Source organism: Vulpes vulpes, chromosome 9 (assembly GCF_048418805.1).
Source record: "Vulpes vulpes isolate BD-2025 chromosome 9, VulVul3, whole genome shotgun sequence".
Classification (NCBI taxonomy): Eukaryota; Metazoa; Chordata; class Mammalia; order Carnivora; family Canidae; genus Vulpes; species Vulpes vulpes.
Window position 1 is genome coordinate 84,202,089 of NC_132788.1, and position 18,489 is coordinate 84,220,577.

The 18,489-nt window shown below is 41.4% G+C and overlaps 1 protein-coding gene across 1 annotated transcript in view; it reads left to right on the plus strand.

The window, feature by feature from the left end:
* FHIT (fragile histidine triad diadenosine triphosphatase) overlaps window positions 1-18,120 on the plus strand; it is a 980,189-nt gene extending 962,069 nt beyond the window's left edge. The window contains exon 7 of the mRNA XM_072720552.1: window positions 17,813-18,120. The gene's annotated coding sequence lies outside the window, so the exon portion shown is untranslated. The remainder of the gene's footprint in view (window positions 1-17,812) is intronic.
* Window positions 18,121-18,489: the final 369 nt, after the last annotated feature.

Sequence of the window (18,489 nt, forward strand, 5' to 3'; positions counted from 1 at the left end):
AAGGCGTGATCCCAGACACTCAGCCGCTGAGCCACTCAGGTGTCCCTGTATCTTCTTTATTAAAGTAAAATCCAAAATATGGAGTAAAGAGGGCATAGGAACTAAGGAAAGAACACTAAAGAACATTAAATTCAATGGAAATTAAAATACCCTATTGGGGCCAGTTTTCTCAATGGTGCTAGTAAAATTAGACCCCCAGCCCAATTCTATATAATATGTCCCCTCTTCTTCCTCTTTCCTCCTTTAAGGATAACTGAGGTAGAACATGCTTTTTGGAGAGAATAGGAGCCATGGAGACAGGGAAAGAGAGTGCTGGGAAGCTATCTTGGGAACTCGCCTTCACTTTCTTGTGGCTGGCTCACTGAAGGGATAGATACCTGCCACCACTCCGTGCCCTGCCCAGATCCCAGTGCACTGATGTATTTTGGTTCACTATTACCATTTTGCAACCCTGTCACAGGGCAAATCTTGTTTCTCCTACTACAGCCGCATGTAAATAATCCGGAATCAAGGGAAAGTCGGGTAGCAGATAATACCTCTTCTAAAGAAAATGATTGTGTGAAGCTTTACACAGAACTTTCTAGAATGTGTTTTGAAAAGAAAGGACTGGTAAGGTGAACACAATGGTTCTGTAAAAATTCTGTCCCAGCCCTCCCCCACCAAAAAAGAAAAAAATATTTTTAATCACTTGTCCTAAGCGCTAGGCATATTCACCACCAAATCAAAGTATAAAAAGATAATTTTCAGTTTCTTAAGAATAATCCCTGGATTATCTGCCATTTTGTTTTTTACTCTTAGTGGAAATGTCTTAAATAATTTAAGCTGGCTCCGTATCAGCATTGCCACTAAACTTACTCTGTGGACTTGGACATATCACTCGTTTGTGCTTTACTTTTCCTCTATCTGAATTACTATGGTGGAAAGCATTTTAATTATATCCTAGGGTTTTTATGAGAATAATGCAAAGTAACAGCTAGGAAATACACTAGCAAGAACAGCTCTAAATTGTGCTCCCTCTAGATTTAATACTTCTCTGAGGATACAAAAAACATTTCAGTATGTTCAACTACCTCCAATTTATCATGAATGGTGAGCTATGGAGACTGTGAGTGTCCATTATTTATGCCAATATGTAGAGTCATTATTTTCCTTATGATTTCCATGATATTTTAAAGATGATAAATTATGGAAATATTCAGGTTATGATAAATTAGTTTAAACAATAATTAAAGAATAAAACCTGGAGGGCAGTATATTTTCAGACCACCAAAAGAGAAAAGAAAAAGAATGACTTCTGCTCCTATTACTAACAGACCAAATAATTTGAATTAAATATTCCACTGTGTTCAACTAGGAAAAATTGTTCAGAATATACACAAACATCTGTTAAAGGTAACAAGGCAGCCAGGGATTACAAGGTCAAGATCCAAGAGCAGCCAGAAATCCAGAGAGAGGACCCTAGCATGTATGGCTCCTTCTCCACTGAGGCCATTTGTGTCTTTGCAGAGGCAGATGGGACTAAAACAATAAAATCTGGGTTTCCAGTGGTAGATCACTTTCTAAATCTCCATACCTGGGGAGGAATGCAAAATCCTGGAAAAGTGATATCCTTGGAAAAAGAATGATCCAGATATAAGCCAGCCCTGCTACCAACTGCAGCCCAATTTCAAATCATCTAGGCAACTGAGAAAGTTTCAGTTTTGGAAATGTAAAATCCCAAATTGCTAGTCATATTAGGTGCCTGGCAGAAGAAAAGAAAAAAAATCATCCCTGGAAGAAAATAATGCCATCCAAGATCTTAAGTTATTTTTACAAATCATTTTCTTTAAATGCCCAACACATGAATGTGTACATACTGTATAGCATATGCAGAGACAAATCAACACAAATAAGATTAGAATCATAGGATACCTAAAATTGGAATGATAAGACATAGTCATTAAAATAACTATATTTTACTTGTTTCTAGGTAGAAAAGATTTTTTTTAAATCATCAGAGAGCTAGAATCTACAAGAAAATGAGATGATAGTTGGTGTGAAAAAGAACCAAATAGAAATTCTAGAGCAGAAAAATACAATAACCTAAGGAATGAATTTAACAGCAAAAGGAGAGTTGCTAAACCCTTAGAGATGAGCCATGTGAAAATATTCATAATGAACTAGGAAAAGATGAATAGTGGGGGAAAATATAAGAGAGGTTGGAAAATATAAAATGAGAAAGCCTAAAAGATATTTATTCACAATTCCCAAACCATTCCAGTGCAAGATATGTTTAAAGAGATAATGCTGTGAATTTTTCAAAACTGGCAAAAGCCACCAATCCAAAATTCAAGAACACAACCCCAGAGCAGGAGGTGAAGCATCCATACTTGAATGTATCATGGTAAAACTGCAGAAATGCAAAGAGTGAGTCTAAGATTTAATGGTTGGGGTAGAGAAACCTCATATTCAAAGGAGTAATAGACCAAGAGACCAAAGGCAACAACAACAACAGCAACAAAAAAAACCCCAAAAAATCATAAGACCATGGAATGACATCTTACTGATTGATTGGTTGGTTGGTTGGTTGATGTGTGTGTATGTGTGTGTGTGTGAGAGAGAGAGAGATAGAGATAGAGAGAGAGACAGTGGATATAGGGAAAAGGAGTAAGCAGACTTGGGGCTCAATCCTATGATCCTGAGATTAGGACCTGAACCGAAACCAAGAGTCAAATGCTTAACTGACTGTACCACCCAGGTGCCCCAAGGAATGACATATTTAAAGAACTGAAGGAAAATAAACTACCCGGCTAACATATTAATTTAGAATAAAAGTGAAACAAACACATTTTCTGACAGGCTGAAAGAATTCATCACTAGCAGACTTATCCAAAAGGAATTCTTAAAAAAGGAATCAATACAAATTAGAAATAATTTTGAACCTAAGGAAGAAAACTAAAACTTGTGGATGCAACTAAACATGTTTAGAGAGTAACTTGCTTATAGTTATGACTTGTATGCATTTATTGGAAGAAAATAAAAGCTGACAGCAGTAATATGCTAAATGCCTATCTGAATATTGCAGTCATTAAAAAGGAAAAGAACATATAATTTTAGATCAATAAATTTGAAAATTGGGGTGAAATTTGTATGTTTCTAGAAAAAATACATTTTACCTAAACTGACACAAAGAAAAAAGAAAATAAGAAAAATTTGATAACTACTAAAGAAATGAAACCTGAATTACAACGCTTCTCATGATAGCATCAGACCCAGGTAACTTTACTGCACATTCTAGCATGCAATTAAGAAAGAAACAAGAATCTGAATAAGATTGTTATCATTATAATGATGGAACAAATACTGCCAGAAAAAATTTTAAAAAGATAGAGAAATTCTTCCCTTCTCAATTTGTTGTATAAGTTGCCTTCTTGCACATGAACATGACAAGAACATAACAGAAAGGAACTCAATAGACTAATTGCACATGGAAATATAGATACTGACACCCTAAAACCTATCAGATAGGGAGGCAGATTGTATATGTGTGAATGTACAATCAGTGACAGGGGAATACATTATGACCAATGCAATATGATTTCACATTAGACTATCAAGCATTGTCTTTCACTAGACTAATAAAAGACAGATGTTAGGATCATCTCATTAGATGCAAGAAAATATATTGATCAAATTCAACATTCAACTTAATAAATGTAAAAGTTCCAGGACACTAAAACTAGAAGGGAATTTGTACTTAAGGGTGAAACAAATGTTCTACACTGTTTACCTGATATTGTAAATGAGATGAGAATATTCACTATTAGCCTTGCTATTTCACAATGTGCTCAAGGTCCTGACTAGTATAATAAGGCAAGAATAATAAACCAAAAGTAGAAGGATTTGAAATGTAGGAATAAACATGGCATTATTTGTAGACAGTATGATGTATACAGAAAGCACAAAAGAATCTGCTGAGAAAGAATTAGAATTAATGAGTAAACTTAGCAAGGCCTCCGAATATAAGATCAATATATGTAAGCTTTTTATTTCTCTATTGGCCAATATCTTAGCACGGGCTTCCATAACAAAATATCAAAGACTGGGTGGCTTAACCAATAAAAATTTATTTCTCACAGCTCTAGAGCCTTGAAGTCCAAGATCAGGGTGCCAACATGGTCAGGTTCTGCTGAGAACCCTCTTCCTAGCTTGTAGATCGCTACTTTCTCACTGTGCCCTCATGTGGAGCAGAGAGAGCAAGTTTTAATTTTTTACTCTTCTTATGCTAATCCCATTATGGGGGTCCTCCACTCTCATGACCTCATCTAACTCTAATTACTCTCCAAAGACCCTACCTCCTATTACTATCACAAGGAAATGTAGAGCTTCAACATATGAGTTTGGGAGGACACAATCATTCAGTCCATAACAGCCACATAGTTAGAAAATGAAAAAAAAAAATCAAAGTTAGCTTATATAGGTTTCCCCACTGCTATCTCAGAGTAGAGTGCTTTTTTGAAACCTTTTGTAAGCCAGAAGGGTATAAAGAAGCAATTACCATTAACTTATATGGAAAATTTTTTGAGCATTTCCAGACCCAAAAATAACCTCTTTTAGGCTTTTCTGATACTTCAGGATACATCTTGCTAATGGATGCACAAAATAAATGGAGATAAAACACAGATGTTCACAGATAGAGGTCATGACTATGGTGGCTTGATGCCAAGGGTAGTTGCTGGCGAAGGAGCTTGGTGGGGCTCTACTCACTGCAAAACATATGATGAATGCTGTTTTTGCTTTTCTCCTTTTTCATAAAAGCACAAATCCAATTCAGATTTCTTCCTGTTAGCAAAAAACAGGTACTAATGTAGGTCTTTTGTAAAAGTAAAGTGTGGAAGTGAATTTTCAAAATCAGGGGATACCCATATTAACATCAGAAATCAAATGCCTAGGAATAATTGAAGATATGTAAGCTTCTAGACAAAAAAAAATAAAAAACCTATAATGTATTAGAAAGAGGCATTCAAGAGGAAATAGATGAATGACTCAATTTCATAAAGACTCAACTCTTCTCAAATTTACCTGTAAATTCAATGCAGATCAGATCAAAATTACCATAGGATATTTTGGTGGTGGTGGTGGTGGTGAAATGTATAAGTTAATTCTTATGCTTATGGAAATGTAGCCAGAGACTATTAAAAAATAAGACAAAGATATAAAAGGGCTTACTTGATAGGATATCGACTTACTACAAGGCTACAAAGTTAAGAGAGCATGGTATCAGGACAAGGATAAGTAGACTAATGAAATAAAATACAGAGCCCAAATCGAGGCATACGTGAGTAGTTGATTCATGATTTTTTAAAATTTATTTATTCATGAGAGACACATACACAAAGAAAGAGAGAGAGAGAGAGAGAGAGAGAGAGGCAGAGACATAGGCAGAGGGAGAAGTAGGCTCCATGCAGGGAGACCAATGTGGGACTTGATCCTGGGACTCCACGATCACATCCTGGGCCAAAGGCCGGCGCTAAACCGCTGAGCCACCCAGGTGTCCCATTGATTCATGATTAAAATAAAGTTACAGAGCTATGGGGAACACAAAATCTTTCTAGAAAAAAGGCTCTGGGAAAATTGAATATCCATGTAGAAAACCAATGAAACTATACCCTACCTCATACCTTCTGCTACAGTCAGTTCCAGCTGAGCTATAATTTAAGATGTGAAATGTAAAACAATAAAGCATTTAAGAGATAATATATATCTTCATGATCCTGTTATAAGGACTTTTTAAATAGGACATGAAAAGCATTACCATAAAAACAAGATTGATAAATTGGACTAAATTTAAATTAAGAAATTCTGTTTATCAAAAGACAATGTTAAGAGAGAAGAAAAGCAAGACACAGAGTGCGGAAAGGTATATGCTACATACATATCCAACAAAGGACCAGTACCCAGAAGATTTTTTTAAGGAAAACACACACACATACCTTACAAGTCATTAAGAAAAAGCCAATGGCCCAACAGAAAACACAAAAAAGATTTAAACAGGCACTTTGGCAAGGTATCAAAATGGACAATGATCTTTAGGTATCAGGAAATGTCAACTTAAAACCCAATGAACTATAACTATATATCCACCACCATAGTCAAAAGTTTACAAGCATGAGGATATCAAGTGTTTGCAAGAATGTGGAACAACAGAAACACAAAAGAACACACACTGCGTGATTGCATTTGCGTAAAGTTCAAAAACAGGCAAAACTAAGATACACTTAGACAGAGGGTAAAATTATAAGGGAAAGCAAGGAAGCAATCACCATAAAATCAGTCCAGTGGTTACCTTTTGGGGGAAGCAACAAAGGAGTAGTTATTGAAATGGGAAATGTGGTGGGAGAAGTGTAGAGGCAAAGTTCTACTCCTTGCCATCTCCAGTGGCCAGATGTGTGTTTGTTTTCTATTAATTCTATAAGCCGTGTATGTATATATGCATATTTATGTGTGTGTCTGTATGTATAGCACGCATGTGTATAATTATCTTCTGCACTTGTCTGTGTTATATTTCACCCTAAAAAGGACTAAAAATAAATCAAATAAATAAAAATCTTTAAGGACAAAAGAAAAGGAAGGAAGACACTGACTTTAAAGGAAGGTCTAATTGCTGGCTGGATAGTCAATGGTTAGTCAATTATTCCACAATAAGCTTAAACGAAAAAGAATAATCATTGCATATAATCTTTACACTCTGCTCCTACATCAGAGAGTCTATTCTCTTCCTCTTGGCCATCCTCCCTGACTTTAAGAGGCCACACTGGCCAACAAGATCATTTTTCAGGAGTAATGGAGATCACCATAGAGAGGACACTTTATTATTAATGATTCTTAATGGTACCACTCATGGAGCACTTATTATGGACAAGGTATACCAAGCACTTTACAGGCTTTATGTCAGTTAAATCACAGCAACCCTATGGTGTTGCCCTATTTTTCAGATGTGGAAACTGAGGCTTACAGCCACTATGGGACTTGCCCAAAGACTCTCAGGGTTAGGTGGAGAGCCAGGATTTAAGGGAAGACAGTCTGACTTGGGAGCACACACTTACTTTCACACTAAAATTGGTGGGTTTCTGTTTAGAGACATCCTCTCCTGCTTAAACTCTAGATAATTGACAGCAAGAATTACACAGTGAAGCTGAGGCTTAAGATCCCACTTATTTTTGCTTCTTTGCTAATTTCAGGAAAGGAGCCAGAATTTGGTAATTTCTGTGCTGGGGGCTTTGGTCACTTTATCCACTTGTCGTAACCCCACTAAAGAGACAGTACTGCCCCCTATTTATCTATGCAACCATAGTTACAGATTGAATATTTTTCCAAAAGCTAAAACTATATTCAATGACTAGGAGTGAATCAAAACTAATCAACCTTGGACCATAATGCATTAAATGTTGCATTCTTGGGATCAATGAGGACTCCCAACAGCTCTATTCAAGACCCTTTCCTCTAAAGATAGGGATTTAGAATCTGAAATTAACTCTTGGATTTCAAAACACTGAAAAGCTTGCTGAGAAATTCAAGCAGAAAATAGGAGGGGATGTAGCAGACATTTGAATTTGGAGCTGCCAATCTCATCCACAGGCCATGCCCACTCAGTTTATTAACGTCCTTCTCTACCATTCTGTGTATGGACATAGAGAAGCCCTTGAAGAGATGATGCATATTTGAGACTATTGGCAGTCATCCGGATCATTGGAGAAGTCTAATGCAAGAGAAGCCCCCAGAGAGAAGTGAGATGAAAAGAAAGAGGGGGGATGAATTCCTTCATCCAGCCCACTCTTCACAGTTAAAAAGTCAGTAATTATGTCACTTTTCCTCAGAGGCTTATTTGAACTGGGGTTTCCTTACTTGCCTACCATAAGGGCATAGACTACTTGCTTCCTAGAGGACCTTCTTAACCTTAAGGGTCTAGGACTCAATCACCAACTATTTATTGAGATCCTATTTTTTTTTTTTAAGATTTTATTTATTCATGAGAGAAGGGGGGGCAGGGCACAGGCACAGGCAGAGGGAGAAGCAGGCTCCATGCAGGGAGCCCAACATGGGACTGGATCCTGGGTCTCCAGGATCAGGCCCTGGGCCAAGGCGGTGCTAAACCACTGAGCCACCTGGGCTTCCCAAGATCCCATTTTGAGCCAAACATTGAGGCCGGGAGTAGGTGAAGCATCCTATCAGTTCCTGCCCTGGAGGAACTGACAGTCAATCTGAAACAATAAGACTCAATTAAGAACACGGAAGTATATGACTGAATTCTGTGCAAGTTCGTGGTACAATGTCAACAGTACCTGTGACCAAATTGATTTCTCTACCTTATCCCACCATAAAGCAGTTGACTCCGTGTCAATTGTGTCTAACTCCCGCTCACGCCCATACACAATTACATGCCCTCCAAGAGCCACCCCACAGTCGAGGATTAGCCAATCAATTTTAATGCGTATTTAAGGGATTTTTCAAAGTGTGTGAGTCAGTGCGTAAATGATAGATCATGTAATAATTAAAGCATTAAAAGAACCCAATTGAGGATTCTCTTTCCGCCAGCAGATATCTTTAGGTCAAGAAGGTCTATAAAAACTGGCAGATCATTTCCATTCCTTTAAGACAGGTAAAAATGGCTTTGAATGTAATTAGATGTTCATAGCAATTTTCCCTCTGCTCAAGTTCTGTATCTTGTTCCAATGAGGCCCACAAAAAGTTTAGAACTGTTGGCATTCTAAGCTGCAAACTGACGGTGTGGTATTGCTTTGAAGAAGTGAAAGCCGATGATACTGCTTGAATCATTTTTTTAATTAGAAATGATAAGCCAGAGTTTTAGCTTTAGGAAAAGGAAGCTTTCTCACAGGCCCATCTTGGCATTGCAGAACTCTGGGCTGCTCTCGGAACTCTGTGCCCTCTCTTATCCACTCTCTGGTGGCTCCTGCAGATTCCAGAGTTATCAACTTGGAACAAGGAATATGCCTACTGTAGTAAAATCAGCATTTATCTTTGACACCCCTATCAAAGTTCTGTTTTATTACTCTCTTCTCGAGGATCTGTTATCTATCCGGGCAGTTTTTTTTTTTCTTTTAAGGTGGAAGATCTTGTATGCGGTTAATTTTAATTTCTGTAATCCTTTAAAAGAATGAGACTCCATGGAAATGCAATGTAGTGCAAAAATTTAAAAGAAAAGTATTTTCAGTAAAGTCTAAGAACTTCCCCTCGTTCTGGGTAAGCTTTTGTGATATTGCAGTTAAAAATACAACTTCTATATATAGCATATCATATGTCAAGTGTTTGCTATGACTCTTAAAATATATATCTATATATTCCATTAGAATATCCTTGGATATTCCCCAAACTTATCCAAGGTCATACAAAAGAATGAACATGTTAAAATAGGAAATTCCTTTAAATGGCAAGCTAGCTTATGTCCCTCTTTCATACTTGAGGAAGCCAGCCAGGGCCTAATCACAAGAAGTTTTGGTGGCCACAATAAAGGACATAGATAAAATCCAATCTCATCTTCCATGTCTCTCTCCTACACTTGTTCTTCCAGCATCCCTGCTTCCTTGCTGTTACCAGATCACATCAAACATACCCTTACTTCGGGGCCCTGGCACCACTTGTCCTCTTCTGCCTGAAATTCCTTCCTTTTCTCCCTCCAGTCAGGATTTAATCAGATGTCACCTGCTCCAAAAGGCCTTCCCCAAGTGCCCAGTCTAAAGTAGTGGCCCTGTTTCCTTCTTTCCCTTAAACTTCTCTTATTTTTATTTTTTTCTCTTATTTTTCTTAATAGTGTTCATCATCATCTGTCATCATATTATAGATTTATTTGCTTGTCTGCATCCTCCACTAGCAAGTAAGAATCTAAGGACAGGGTCATTGTCTCTAGCACTTGGAACAGCTCCTGGCGTATCATTAGTGTTCAACTTACTTGTTGAACTGTGACAAGTGTTCAACTTGTCTTACCTGTATCATCCGGAGTTCTCATAACAACTCTACAAGGTAGATATAGAGTTAAGTTCCCGTTCTGTACGTAATGGAACTGAGGCATGAATAGGCAAAGTAACTTGATCAAGGTTACACAGCAAATAAGTCACAGATCTAACTTGAACCAGAGCTCATGTTCTTAAATACTAAATACTAAATTAACTCTTGAGATGCTCACAGAGCCCCCTGTCTCCCTGCACCTGGGCAGTTTCACTGTGTGCTCACTCCAGAGCTTCAGTCCAGGATACTGTCACAGAGCAGTGCTGTCCCATAGGAACAGAATGTGAGCCACATTTCCCCAGCAGGGAAATTTAGGAAATTAAGGACTGATTAAATTAATACTTAATAATTTTAAGTAATATAATAATTACTACAATAATTATTATATTACTTATAAGTTTATATAATAATGTTTAACTCAATATATCCAAATATTAATCTTTATAATATAAAAATATAAGAAATGATTGAGCAATTTTATATTCTTTAGAATCTTTGAAACCTAGTCATTGTTTTCTACTTTCTGCACATCTCAAGTCACATTTTTCAGTGCCATTAGTTGGGTGTGGCTAGTAGATGCCCTATTGGCCACTGCAGCTGTAAAGAGATTGAGCTCTGGAATTAAGCACATCTGGTTCCAATCTTGCACTTATATGTGACCCTTTCCCAGCTGGAAAACTGGGGTTATGATATCTACCTTATGGGGCTGAGGTGAAGACTATATGAGGTTTCTGTACATAAGATGTACACCCCTCAGCACAAGAGCTGGCTGGCAGATGCTCAGGATAGATGGCTTCCCCTGCTGAGCACAGCCTTTAGGACCTCTCTCCTCGCTCCACTTGAACTTTGTGTGCAGGAGCCTCTGTTTTCACTATCTGCCATGAGTGGAAAGGCCTCTGATGGGACGGAGCAAGGAAGAAGCCAGGATCCTGGCTTGAGTCTTGTCCCCTGGACCATCTAGCTGGGCTTTGGAGATTGTGTGAGCCTTCTAGCCCTCTCACCAGGCACGTTTATATGCCCAACAAGGAGTCTCCTCCTGAAAAAAATAATCCTCGAGTCCTTAAAGTGAGCGTTCACTATCTCTTCTATCAGTGGGAGAGTCAGCTTCCATGTCCCTACTGAGAAAAGCATTCTGAGCATCTTTGGGCTGGAAGGGAGTCAATCTACTATTTTACAAAGAGCAAATATAAGAGAGCAAATATAACATGTCCAGGCAGAGAGTGACAATAAAAGCTTAAAACCAGACCCTTCTTATTGGAGTCTCTATCTGAACACCCATAGAGATAACTCCATAGAGATTTCCCTGAATGGACTTTGGATGTCTCTGCACAGATGTGTTCATCTCTGTCTTTTCATCTGCATCTCATTCTGGGTATGAGAAAGAATCTCAGAAAAAGCAGGGTAGTGTGAAATATTCTGTGTTCCCAGCAGCCTTCAGCGGTCTTTTCTTGCCAGTTTTCAACCTTTGATCTTTTGGTCCCAAGCAGAACTTGAATGTAATTCAGGTTAGTCTCTTTGTGAGTCATCAAAGCAAAGTGGAACTTACTAACTGTCACTTTCATACTCTAGAGCCTTCAAGATCCCATCTTTTTGTTTTTGATGCAAGGCCCTGCCCCAAGTTATAGATTTTTATCCATTAGCCCAAGGATTTTTTGGATTGTAATCTAAACTCACATGCAAGGCAAAAAGGACAGAGTTATACCAACTTCAGTACCTTTTAAATGGCAGAGAACAAAAAATATAATAACCCCATTAGGCTGTTTAATGTGCTGAACCCTGACAAATTCTCAATGTGACGATCCTTGAGTATTTGTCTATAATCCCTCAGCAAATACACCTTTTATTCAACCACAGAGTTGTACACACTCCAGACACAAGTGCCATTAATTAAATAACACACTCAGCAGACTCGCAGAGCCATTAATTATCAAAGGTAGCCTGCTCCATACTTGGCTCCAAAATTCTATTATAACAGGAGAGCACAAGTAGAGCGAAGGAATATGTGGGAGGAAGGTCACCCTCAAAAGCATGATAAGAAGAAGCTGTCAGACAAAGTAAATGACAAAGCATGTATACCTTTTCGCTTTCCTTTTGCCCCTTTGGAGAGTCGGGAAGAAGGGAAAGTATTTCACATTGTAGGGACTTTCTTTCTCAAAATTAGTTTCTCTCACGAAAGACGCAAGTAAATATAAAGTAATCCTTTTTCATTTCAACTGAGTCTCGGGGAAAAGTAATATGAGCTGAAGATTTAGAGACAAATAAAGCCTGTTCTTCATAAGCTCCCGCAGAACGAGAAAGCCTTTTAAGGAGAGTCTTTGCTGGGTACAGATACAGGGAAGGGGGTGTAAGAGGGACAAACGTGGAAGACAGAGGCCTTACTGGTTTCAAGTGGGCGACCAGGAAACGCTCAAGGGGTACCACAAATTCGTCGGGAGTGGGTTTGCTCTGCTCTTCCTCCTAAGTCCCCCCCTCAAGCCTCAAAGGCTTCGCAGCTTCACTTGTCAGGAGACAGTGGGATAAAGGAAGCGCTAAGCCCTGCAGGGTCTCCGTAAATCACTCACAGCTACAAGCTTGGGCATCATCTTTCTTGTGTGTTTGCTGTTCTTAGTGTTTGATTTATCCCTTCAAAGAGAAAACTGACAATGCCGAGGCTGTGGCCACTCTATAAAGGACAGCCACCGGGTGAGCCCCAATGCTGCTGCAGAGGCACATGGCATCCCCCCTCCTGAGCGGGGCCAGAGCTGTGCTCCGTGCCCTCAAGGATGCACGAAGTAGGGACTGGGCACCGGGGAGGCCTCAGAGGCCCTGAATGGACACTTGCTCATCAGAGGATGCTGTGGTGTTAATCAGTGTGCGTGGCCCAGCACAGCGGAATGGCTTTGAGTTAGGAAACTTGGCACAAGGTCACCCCGCTCTCTCAAGTCTGTCCTCTCACCACTCGGTGTCTGGCCTCTGTGCTTTGGGGTAACCCCTCCCAGCTCTAGATGGAAGGAGGATTGCGTCGCCTCAAAGTTACTCATCACAGTGGCTCTCTGTCCCCTGCCATTTCTCCCCCAGCTCCCCCTTTCCCCACTCACTCTAAGAGGTCGCCATCAGCAGCTTTTGTCATCCAATTTCAGAGACCAGTTTATTAAGAAAAAGCTGAAAAGCAGAGGTCAGAGGTGCCTGCCCGTAGGAAATTGGCCCTCTTGTTTTCCATGTGAGCGGAATGGCTTTCCATGGCCACCTCCCTCTATCTCTAGCCTGCTAGGAACTCTGAGTTTTAAAAGAAGAGCTGTTACAGAAGAATTTTAGATTTGTGTCTCAAGACTTTGTGTCACTGGTGAGTGTGATCACTGTGACTTAAAACCATTTCTTTCTTTTTTTTTTTAAGATTTTGTTTATTCATGAGAGACACACAGAGAGAGAGAGAGAGAGAGAGAGAGAGAGAGAGAGAGGCAGAGACACAGGCAGAGGGAGAAGCAGGCTCCATGCAGGTAGCCTGCCACGGGACTCAATCCTGGGTCTCCAGGATCACGACCCAGGCTGACATCTCTGGTATGGATGCAAAACAGGTGATTTTTACTTAACCTTATGGGTAGGAAGTACTATCTTTGCAGGACAACACTTGCGTGGTATGTGTGGCTCTGCTGAACCACAGAAGACAGGCAACCCTACTAGAAGTTGGACGTTTGCATCTGAAACTTACCAAAATTTGTCTCCAGCACCTGAATTGCTTTGGGGCAGCTGGAGCATTTTATTGGGAGTACACTTTGACGCTGAATCAAAAAGGAGACAGGGTTGGGATGCCTGTGTGGTTTAGTGGTTGAGGTCTGCCTTCAGCTCAGGGTGTGATCCCAGTGTCCTGGGATCAAGTCCTGCATCAGGCTCCCCAGGGGAGCCTGCTTCTTCCTCTGCCTATGTCTCTGCCTATCTCTCTGTCATGAATAAATAAAATTTAAAACAAAACAAAACAAAAACAGAGACAGGGTTGGAGCTCTCAGCTTTCACATTCAATGATTCCCGCCCCTGCCGCCCACCTCTGCCACCCGAGAGGTGTAAGCCACACTTCAGACCCATTAGATCAGAATCTTGGGGGTAGGATGAAGGCAGGTCATTTTTTTAGACCTCTCCAGGTGATTCCAATGAATAGCCAAGTTGAGAAACCAAACCTTCAAGAAACAGAAGGGGAAGGTGTGTTGAGTGTGTGTGGGCTTGAATGTTCCTTTTGCATTGCATTGTCAGTTAGATTGACAGTGGCCAGCTCCCTTCCAGGTTCACCTACAGAAGAGAGAGACAGCGATCCATTTTCTTAGCTTCAAAGCACAAACTCCTCCTTCGGGCCTATCAGAGAAGAGCGGGGGACAGGGTAAGAGGTAGAAGCCTCCTTCACTGACACACTAGTAAAAAGATGTTGGCTTGAATGCATGCAGAGGTTGGCTGGATCTGTTGAAAACAGGGGACTCTGCTCCTGTTTTGTGGAGAATGACTTTATGGGGCACGATGATACCTGTACATTCAAGGAGAAGAAGTCGGTGTGACTTCTCACCCATGGGGGGATTCCTTTGGTACCTCTGCTTCTCCCTGTACTCACTAAATCAAGACAACAAAACGCAAATCGACTTAAAAGACTTGCCTGAAGCATCCAGGGAGAGACAGACAAGACGATTACAGCACACACCCCACGGCCAATATTACTCAAAACTGAATCTTTCTCCATTAGATGTTTTTATTTTCCTAACAGACTCGAAGCTCTCCTTTCCAAAAATCTCTTCTGCAGTCCAGGGTCATGGCGTGTCCCTTCTGCCTTCACTCCCTACCCTGCAAAACAAACCTCTGATAGGAACTCCAGAACACTCTGGTATTTCTCAAGCACTGCCTGGCCAGGGGATGAGTCATCCTCCATTCATCTGCCACTAGATTAGAGACATAGAAGTATTTGAAAAGCACCCGTTTGGGGCAGCCCGGGTGGCTCAGCGGTTTAGCACCGCCCTCAGCCCAGGGCCTGATCCTGGAGACCCAGGATCGAATCCCACGTCGGGCTCCCTGAATGGAGCCTGCTTTTCCCTCTGCCTCTCTCTCTGTGTGTCTCTCATGAATAAATAAATAAAATCTTAAAAAAGAAGAAGAAAGAAGAAGAAGAAAAGCATCTGTTCATGGCAATGGGGCAAACTTCAGACATTCTGGGCCCATGCTCTTTGTTCTTGAAGCTCCAGGAGGCCACATTCTCTTGGACTGGTTGCCTGGCACCCAGTTTCTCTCTCAGCTTGCCACATCTTGTGTGAAGCGTCTCCCCACAGGGGCTAGCCGCGCCTTGAGGATACCACCTTTTGCCTCTTTGCACCTCCTCCGGGTCTCACTCATACTTCAGTAAATACATTTGTTGATATACCCAAGTAGCACTGAAAAACCATCACTGTCTCAAGGTGCTATGGAAGAGAGCTAGGGACACGAAGGGCATGTGCCATCTGACATCTGAGCAGATGGGAAGATGAGCACCTTGCCCAGGTGCGCCCTCTCCCCAGATAACACTGAATCTCTTGCTGCATCGCTAAGCTCTGACTTTCACTTGCTGTGACAGGCAGTGTGATGCAGAGGGGAAAAAAAGCATCGCGGTGGTGACAAGAGCAGGGGCTAACATTAGTGAGTGCTTACAGCGTGTGGGGCTTTGCTCCAAGGGCTTGTGGGCCTTGACCGCTGCAGCCTCACCCCAGCCGCAGCCACACGCCTTGCAGCACCTGCACGCACACAGGCGGTGGGTCACGAGGCCGGGTGGACTTCAGACCCAGGGCTCCTCAGAGCCCCACACGGTCCCTCACCATGCTCGGCCTCGAGAAGCAGACGCTGCTGCCCACCAGCTTTCTGGGCTGGTTGGAGAAAAGGAACTGCTGCACCCAGGCCTTCAGAAGCGAGGCCGACAGTTTGCATGCCAGAGCTGCGTGAGGGATGTGCCACAGAAGCACTGTCATTGTCATTTGACTGAAGGAAAGCCTGCTGCTGTACAGATAGAGGCTTCCATGGAAATTCAGAAATTACAGGGCTGGTGTCGGGGCGGGCGGGTGCGGCAAATAACACGGGGCCACGACGTTCAAAAGACCAAAAATAAAACCGAGGGAAACTTCTCCTAGGACATAAATCTGCCCTAGACAGATGAGGCGGAGGAAAAGAAAGGGCACATCCATTTTCAGGCCTGCACAGGTGCCTCTGACTCAAAGTCAATAATTGTTCAAGGCCAAGGAAAATGATGAATGATCGGGAGATGACCTGTATGTCCAGACAAGATGGGTGGTGCTGGGTACAATAGAGAACAGTCTCAATGTCATATAGAGATGAGATAGGTCCCCATCTCTGGGGGTGGGGTGGGGCTGCAAACTGACTGGTAGATACACCCCACTTTCCACCCCTCGCTTACAGACATCCGTAGATGTGAGGTGGGGGAGAGGCAGTGGAGTCTAAGCTCAAATGTGAAGGCTGAAGCAGAAGTGGCTAGGCTTCTATGTTCTGGGTCCTGGAAGGGACCACATATGATTCCCAAGGGATGCCCTGCCTGCCCTCTGCTCTCCGATCTTGTTATGTCCTTCTGGAACAAGCATCTTGTTATGTCCTTCTAGAACAAGCATAATGTTAGACTCACTAAAAACTCTCTGTGTGCCAGTGTCTCCTCACTCAGGTACTGGGGATGCCCTTGAACCTCACACCGGCCCTAGAAAGAGTCATTGCAGCTCAGCCTCCCAGATCGGTGCCTGGAGTGTTGCACACAGAGCCATCCACTTAGCATAGGAATAGCAAACAGGAAGTGAAAAGCAATGTAAATTGATGCTAGAAGTCTTTCGAAAACATGGAAGGAGTCCATTTGTGCTTCTCAACAAAGTTCCTCAAAACCTCTTCCCATATCACACCCACAGTAGCTCCGCCAAACATCTTCCAGCACCCTTTCTTCCAACCTTCCCTCAATATTAAGATCCCTAGCCCAAAAATTCTCATCTTTCCTCCACCTCCTGTTTAATTTTCTCTTTCCTGGAGCTGTCTGCCTTTCCCAATGTCCTCCAAGCCGGGAGCCTCAGTTCCCAACCACTCCCATTTACTGATACCAATAATTAAGGCCCAGAAGCCAAGGTTCCAACAGGTTCTCCTTTGGGGTGGAGGGAGAATGCCAGGGCTAGGAAATGCATTTGTATGATCTGGGGATTTTCTTTCCTTCCAAGATTAACGCCCACCCCCCCCCCTTTCATATTTTATGAGTGGAAATCATTTGTTTTAGTTCTAGCCCAAATCCTCAAGGTAACTTAGCTTGAAGCAAAGCTAATACTGCCTGTTACAGAGTAGCTCGATAATTCCCCAAATCTCAGACTCTTACGGAGAGCTCATTAAAAAGCAGAGATTTTCGGGTCTCTCTCCAGACCTGCTGAGTCAGAATGTGGGAGACAGAGTCGAGAAATCTGTGTTTTTAACAAGCTCACCAGGTAATTCTGGGAATGGCTATGCTAGAGAATCTATTCTTACCTAATTAATAAAGGACTAAATTGGCTTCATTTGTATGTGAGACTCGTGTCCATAAGATAGATTCTTAAGAGGCCATGGGGTGACCTCTAGGGCATGGAGTGTGAACGGAAGCCACAGAAAATGTGGGGATCCAGGGAGTACAGACATCAGCAGGGTTGGAACCCACCTATTTCACATATTCTGTCCACATCTATATCGCTTCTCATAAATTGTTAGTGGCAATCTAACAGATTAGCAGTAAGCAAACTAACATTTTGTTTATTGCCGTAACTCACCAAATGCTATTGGTTCTAACTAAATGTCTGTTTTTATGTTCTGTCATTTCCAGGCATGAAAGTAACTTGAACAAATCCCAAGGCATAAGGAAATGGGCCTCGTTCTCTAGGACTCTGCGGCACTGGAAATGAAGCTAAGCAGACTTTATTACATCCTACAATTCTGCAACCTTTTGCGAAGCATTTTATTACACTTGTGGAAGCCATCGGGGTTATGTTTCAATCATGATGACTGACAGGCTAACTTCAAAATAACAGCATCGACACTTCCTTCCACACTTCCTGGGCTATGTACTTAGAATAGAACCTTTTCTAAATTGTCCCTTGGCCTGGATGGAAATAAAATGGTACTTAAAATATTTATCTTGTGTGTTGGGTAACTTAAAAAATTGATATTTTGGGGCCTCTGAAAGGCATAACGGAGGAAGTCAATCTTTTAGAACTACCATGCTTCCTGTAACCAAAGGTTTGTTAAAGCTGAGATAAAATTTAGAGTTTCCATTTTGGAAGCAAACAAAACAGAGCAAGAAATGCATAACCCTTCCTTGGCTGTATTCTCCTCCCGCCTTGGGTGCAGAGAGGCAGAGCTGAAAGAGCTTACGATGGCAAAATGGGCTTCAGGAATCTAATAAACATGTAATAACGTGATTGGACACCTCGGACTGGGCTATTTGAGTGGTAGGAATGTAACGAAAGGGAATGGATAAGCTCTTGATGTTGGCTGAGGAAG